The following is a 7,007-nucleotide window of genomic DNA, read 5'->3' on the forward strand; positions in this document are numbered from 1 at the left end:
TATTTGTTTCATAAAATGATTCTACAGTTAAAAATCGAAATGAAGTGACTGTAAGATGATATGAGAATTTGTGCAAATACATGATAAACAGGAGGGAAATGTTAGATATATCTTAGTAGTTATCATTTATTTGCTTAGCTTGCATTAGTATTTTGCATTAGTAGCCTGCATTAGTATTATGGACAATATTTAGATAGAAAGATGTCTCGCCTTCAAGAAGATGACTCAGCAACATTTGATGGAAGGGCGCCTTGACCAAGGACGTGATCGGATGTGGTCGGGGACGGGACAGGTGTCGTCTGGTCCTATGTTTTGTGTTGTGTCTTAATGCTTAGAATATTATGTCTTGTAGAACTCTCCTATTTTCAAATAAATGTAGGAGCGACGGGGGAGATTGTTTAGAGCGTGTTGAGAGGCTGTAACCTGAACAATCTCCCATGCGCCCTCCTCATGAGTAAAATGACCAACGTCTTCATTCCTTTTGTGTTTATTCATTATAATGTTTGGTGAGATAAATCCAACACGATGTCATGGTTTTTTTTGTATAAAGGTGGGTTGCCCAGACAGCAAAAAGTATTTTCCAAAGCAAGTCCCTCATGGACGACATCGCCATTCTACAGATTTGTTTGCAGACCCGTGGTGGAACACAATCCTTCTGTATGTTGTTGTGCATTTCATATTATTGGAGCACACCACAGACAACATGACAGAAATTGTTAAATGGCTGATTTTTTTATGTTCATGCGTGGGGTCTGTAGCAGATAAAACTCTTTTAAGATTGGAAAAATCCTTATGTGTGTCGGGCCTTAGGAAGTAAAATTGTCGATTGAGGAGTGTGTTGGAGGAAATTTAGGTGTGGAAGTATATCCCTGAACTGGTTGCCGGCCAATCACAGGGCACATACAAACAAACAACCGTTCGCACTCTCGGTTCAACTCCTGGTTCGCTTGTGTTGAGCTTTGGGTGTTAAACCCAATTCAGAATGCTGTATTGGATATGTTCACCTTTCTTTTTTGTTTCTTTCCTTTTTTGTTTCCTTGTTCCTTCCTTGTCTGTTTCCTTCCTTCCATACTTCCTTTCCTTCCTTCAAATCACAAATGGCTGGAGGAATTCCATTGATGTAGAAATACAAAGAAAAGATGGTTGGCTTGATAACTGCTCAAAACACTTGGTCCTCTCAAAAGAATTCTGACTTCAGTAATGCTGAAATAAACTCCATTATGACTTATCATTTGTAAATTGTAAATTCAATTCTGCTTGTGAGTTGGTTACTTGGTGGGCTGGTCTGTCAAAAACTGCATGTCCGCTATTGGGCACAACAGCCACCACAGTTTCCATAGTGTAGTGGTTATCACATTCGCCTAACATGCGAAAGGTCCCCGGTTCGAGACCGGGTGGAAACAGCTTTTCTTGCTTGTCAGGCAGCTGTTGTACGTGGTTTGCTGGTGATGTTCTGCAGTGGAAGTTACCGTAGCTTAGTGGTCTGCATGTGCACCTCATGTGTGAAAGGTTTCTGCTTCAAAGCATAGTATGAGCAAGGCCTGGTTATTATTATTATATTAATTAATCTGCCTTGAAAAACAGCTTCGACAAAAACTTATAGATATGTTTGTGGATTTGAAAAACACGTATGTAAGTCACAAATATATTTGTGTCAAAGATTTTGACATCAATCTCTCCCCATAGTGTTTCATGGCAGATAAAAAGAAATAATAACTAACAAGCCTTGTTTCCACCCAGTTTTGAACCAAAGACCTTTTGCGTGTGAAGCAAACGTGACAACCACTACACTATGGAAACTGCTGGCATCCTTCATCTAACTACCCCAACAGTACTATTTGGAGCTGCCAGCCAGCAACCCGGTGGAAAACAAAATTCTGCATTTTAAGAAAGATCTTGATGTGAACTCCAGCTTTTGTAACAAATACCCTGAAACAGTTGTCCACCTGTTTTGCTACTGTCCATATGGTCATCTTTTTTGGGGCAAAAACTGTGATTTTATTCACAATAATGTTGAAAGGAATATCGTACTTGCTTGGCATATTCGAAGAAATAATTAAAAAAAAAAAAATTTGTGTTACTTCATCAGAGGGACAGCCAAAGTTCGATGTTTTGGAGACGTTAGAGAGAGCAGACTTCGATGGTTTGGACACGTCCAGAGGAGAAATAGTGAGTATATTGGTAGAAGGATGATGAGGATGGAGCTGCCAGGCAAGAGAGCGAGAGGAAGACCAAAGAGAAAGGTCGATGGATGTCGTGAGGGAAGACATGATGGCAGTTGGTGTTCGAGAGGAGGATGCAGGAGATAGGCTTACATGCAAAAGGATGACGTGCTGTGGCGACCCCTAACGGGGCAAGCCGAAAGGAAAAGAAGAAGACAGTGTTTTTCGGACACATTTTGAGACTGATTGAATCTTTACAGATGATTTTACAGATTTTTTCCCCGAGTTACTCACCGGAGCGGCGTCCGCGGTTTTCGGCGCATGGAGACTGAAGCGACGCCACAGAGGGAAACGAGCCGGCATTCAGGTGAAACTCCGCAAGAGAGGACACAGATTGGCGTTCCCGTCGATCCACCTCGCGAATGTACGCTCCCTACCCAACAAAATGGACGAGCTTCATCTTCTGTTAAAGACCAGTAAAGACTTCGGACGTTCCGCGGCCATGTGCTTCAGGGAGACCTGGCTTTGCGACGCTGTACCCGATGGCGCCATCATGCTTCCCGGCTTCAACATTCATCGAGCGGACCGCGACATGGAATCATCGGGGAAAACGAAGGGCGGCGGGATATGCCTCCATATCAACGGAAAATGGTATACGGACGTCACGGTGCTCAGCACACACTGCAGCCCGCATTTGGAGTCGCTATTCTTAAACTGTAAACCATTCTACTCGCCACGTGAGTTTGCATCGTTCATACTGGCTGGAGTCTATATTACGCCTCAAGCTAACATGAACGCCGCATTGCTAACGCTCGCCGAACAAGTCAATGGAATTGAAAAAAAACACCCGGACTCACCCCTCATTATTCTCGGGGACTTTAACAAAGCTAAATTCAACCACGAACTCCCTAAATACAAGCAGCACATCGACTGTCCTACCAGGGAAAATAATACTTTAGACCACTGCTACACTACGGTAAAAAACGCATACCGTGCTATACCTCGTGCAGCCCTGGGCTCGTCTGATCACTGCTTAATTCACTTAATACCGACGTACAGGCAAGAACTTAAATGTGCGAAGCCTACAGTGAAAACAGTCAAAAAGTGGACCAATGAAGCCAAGATGGAACTTCAAAGCTGTTTAGACTGCACAGACTGGAGTGTCTTTGAAAATTCAGCTGGCAGCCTGGATGAATATACGGACACTGTCACATCCTATATCAGTTTCTTTGAAGAGGTTTGTGTACCAACAAAATCATTTCGGACATTCAACAACAACAAGCCGTGGTTCACTGCTAAACTTAAGCAGCTTCGCCAAGCCAAGGGGGATGCATATCAGAGCGGGGACAGGGCCCTTTATAATCGAGCTAGGAACCAGCTGACGAAAGAAATTAACATTCTAAATCAGTCTGGCATGCATTCCAATCGCTGACTAATTACAAGCGACGATCCCCCCAAGCTGAGAACAATAGCACACTAGCCAACGTGTGCGTTAACCATCCATGAACAGGATGTGAGATGCATCTTCAAACAACAGAAGATTAACAAAGCGGCAGGCCCGGACCATGTGTCCCCATCCTGCCTCAAACTCTGCGCGGACCAGCTCGCTCCAGTCTTCGCTCAGATCTTCAACAGATCTTTGGAAATGTGCGATGTTCCATCCTGTTTCAAACGCTCCACCATCATTCCAGTCCCTAAGAAACCTGCAATCTCTGGTCTGAATGACTACAGGCCTGTCGCTTTGACATCTGTGGTCATGAAGTCCTTTGAACGTCTCGTGCTGGACCACCTCAAGAGTGTCACAGTTCCCCTGCTGGACCCCCTGCAGTTTGCCTACCAAGCGAACAGGTCTGCGGATGATGCAGTCAACATGGGACTGCACTTCATCCTGGAACACCTCGACAGTGCAGGGACCTACGCGAGGATACTGTTTGTGGATTTCAGCTCAGCGTTCAACACCATCATCCCTGAACTCCTTTCAACCAAGCTTCTCCAGCTCAGCGTCTCACCTGCCATCTGCCAGTGGATTTACAGCTTTCTGACGGGCAGGACACAGCAGGTCAGGCTGGGGGAGGCCACCTCATCCACACGCAGCATCAGCACTGGGGCGCCCCAAGGTTGTGTCCTCTCTCCGCTGCTCTTCTCTCTCTACACGAATGACTGCACCTCAGCGAACCCGACTGTCAAGCTCCTGAAGTTTGCAGATGACACCACTGTCATCGGCCTCATCAAGGACGGTGACGAGTCTGCATATCGACAGGAAGCGGAGCGGCTGGAGCTGCGGTGCGGCCGACACAACCTGGAGCTGAACACGCTCAAGACTGTAGAGATGATCGTGGACTTCAGGAGGCATCCTTCGCCACAGCTGCCCCTCACGTTGTCCAGCTGCCTTGTGTCAACCGTCGAGACCTTCAAGTTCCTGGGAATTACAATCTCTCAGGACCTGAAGTGGGCGACCAACATCAACTCCATCCTCAAAAAGGCCCAGCAGAGGATGTACTTCCTGCGGCTTCTGAGAAAGCACGGCCTGCCACCGGAGCTGCTGAGACAGTTCTACACAGCGGTCATCGAATCAGTCCTGTGTTTTTCCATCACAGTCTGGTTTGGTGCTGCTACAAAAAAGGACAAACTCCGACTGCAACGTACAATCAAAACTGCTGAAAGGATTGTCGGTACCCCCCTACCCACCATTGAGGACTTGCACGCTGCCAGAACTAAGACAAGGGCGTGCAAAATCCTCTCGGACCCTCCGCACCCCGGTCACCAGCTCTTCCAGCTCCTTCCCTCAGGTAGGTGCTACCGATCAATGCAAACTAGAACTAGTAGACATTCCAACAGCTTCTTCCCTCTTGCGATCAACTTCTTAAACACCTAACCTATAATTCCATTTCAATAAGCTGGCAATTTTTTGACTTGAGTTCGTTGTCACATTTCTGTGGGGCCAATTATGTATTACTCGTGCACTCACTGTAGTTGTCTCCCCATGCTGCACTATTTGCATATACTGGCCACTCTTGCCAGAGTAGCATCTGCTCCATTTGCACACTGATTGAGGAGTATCTGTAACATTTGCAGAACCAACATTGTCCCAGATGGTCACTTTAAACCGCATACACTCCTTGAAGTCTCAGCGCCCTTTGCACAATGGTCATTGCACCGGACTATTGGAATATTAGTCATTCGAACTGCTCTAAGTGCTAGAGGACTCTGCATCTTTTTGCACAATTGTTTTTTGTCAATGTCTTTATGTCTCCAAAGTGTTCTGTAAATTGACTGTCTGTTGTACTAGAGCGGCTTCAACTACCGGAGACAAATTCCTTGTGTGTTTTGGACATACTTGGCAAATAAAGATGATTCTGATTCTGATGAAAACCAATGAAGACATTCACTCTCATGATCTTTGCATGAAAAAACAGCAGAACTGAATTTTGAAAATCAACACGTTTAAGAAGAACTTGGTAGACTTCACACAAAAAATATCCTTCTCGCATCCTTGCTGAAAGGAGTTTGCAGTTTAGAAGATCACCTCAAGTGACCGCGAGCTGCAATATTATACTGGGTTACCATCGAGAGCTCTCGACGTGTGGTTGTTCTTCATTCTGTTGTTGTGTGTTGCCAACATGGAAAGTAATGACACCAAATAGCATCGATCTGTCATAAAGATCTAGCATAACGCATCAAAAACAACTATTTCAGACATTCTAAACCAGGGACTTTCAAAATTAGCAGAGAAACTAGCTTTCTTAATTCAGTGGCCAGTAAAGGATTGCTTACGAAGCAATATGCCAACTGTAGTGCACCAGCATAATTGACTGTTTTGAAGTATTTACAGTATTCAAAGTCCTGGTCCATAAACAGGATCTGAACAGAATGAATCTGAATCTGACTGTAAGCATCACAATACACACACCAACCGGTGTCGTTGCATTTGTAGCAAAAGCTTTTGGTGGGAGGACATCTGACAAGGTGATGATTCAACGGAGTGGTTATCTTGAAAAATTCCAGTGGCAGGCTGAGTTTGGGACCTGGGCCTTCAGTGGACCTAATCCACCTTTTTAACAACACCGTCACGTCGCAAAAATAATGTGCAAAAATGCAACACATGTAGAACTTTGTGTGGCATAAAAGAAGAGACAGAGGCGTTTCCCCATATATTGAGGATGAATGCCATTATTACTGAAAGCAAGAAACAGTTACCTTACATTCCAATCCGTCACCTCCAAACCGCCATAGAGGTTGTTGTGTATACAACGCAATATAACAGCTCACAATCAATATTTATTTAATAACGTGACTTATAAAAATTATAAAAACTTAAAAAATTATAGTTTTATAATTAGGGCAAGAGCCTGTTTCTGCCAGTTAGCCTAGCCAGTGATTTTTTTATTATTTTTTTTGACTGCGAGAAGCCATTTTCTGCCAATAGGATTAAAGAAAACAATGCTCGGGTGATGCTTCCATGTGTTGTGCCAAAGCACAAGTGTTGGAAGGAGGCGAGACAGCATTGCAGTTCTTTATGGAATAGATGTCAATTATTGAAGACTACTTCAGGCGTGGGATTCACAAACTGTGAAATATTAGTGAAACAGTTTTTCTGGAAGGCTCTCATAGTATCCAAGTCAGCCCCCGGACCCTGGAGAGAAAGCTCCAGAAAAACCAGTTGTGGAGGACATGAAACAAGATGGATGATGCTCAAGTGACAACAGATGGATGCACCAAAAATGTTGGACGGCCGGGGCAGCGTCAGGCAGCGCCGTGCAGGCGGGGGAAGGGCTTAAGTCAACTGAATGGACTGCTGGACAGAAGAACTGATGAGGTATTCGTTCGTTGATCTTCGTTCGCAAT

The 7,007-nt window shown here is 44.7% G+C and overlaps 1 non-coding gene across 1 annotated transcript; it reads left to right on the forward strand.

The window, feature by feature from the left end:
• The first annotated feature begins 1,330 nt into the window (after window positions 1-1,330).
• On the forward strand, window positions 1,331-1,403 carry trnav-aac (transfer RNA valine (anticodon AAC)). Its single transcript has one exon. It is a non-coding gene; the product is annotated as a tRNA-Val (tRNA).
• Window positions 1,404-7,007: the final 5,604 nt, after the last annotated feature.

This window comes from Phycodurus eques, unplaced genomic scaffold, assembly GCF_024500275.1.
Source record: "Phycodurus eques isolate BA_2022a unplaced genomic scaffold, UOR_Pequ_1.1 contig_683, whole genome shotgun sequence".
NCBI classification, from domain to species: Eukaryota; Metazoa; Chordata; class Actinopteri; order Syngnathiformes; family Syngnathidae; genus Phycodurus; species Phycodurus eques.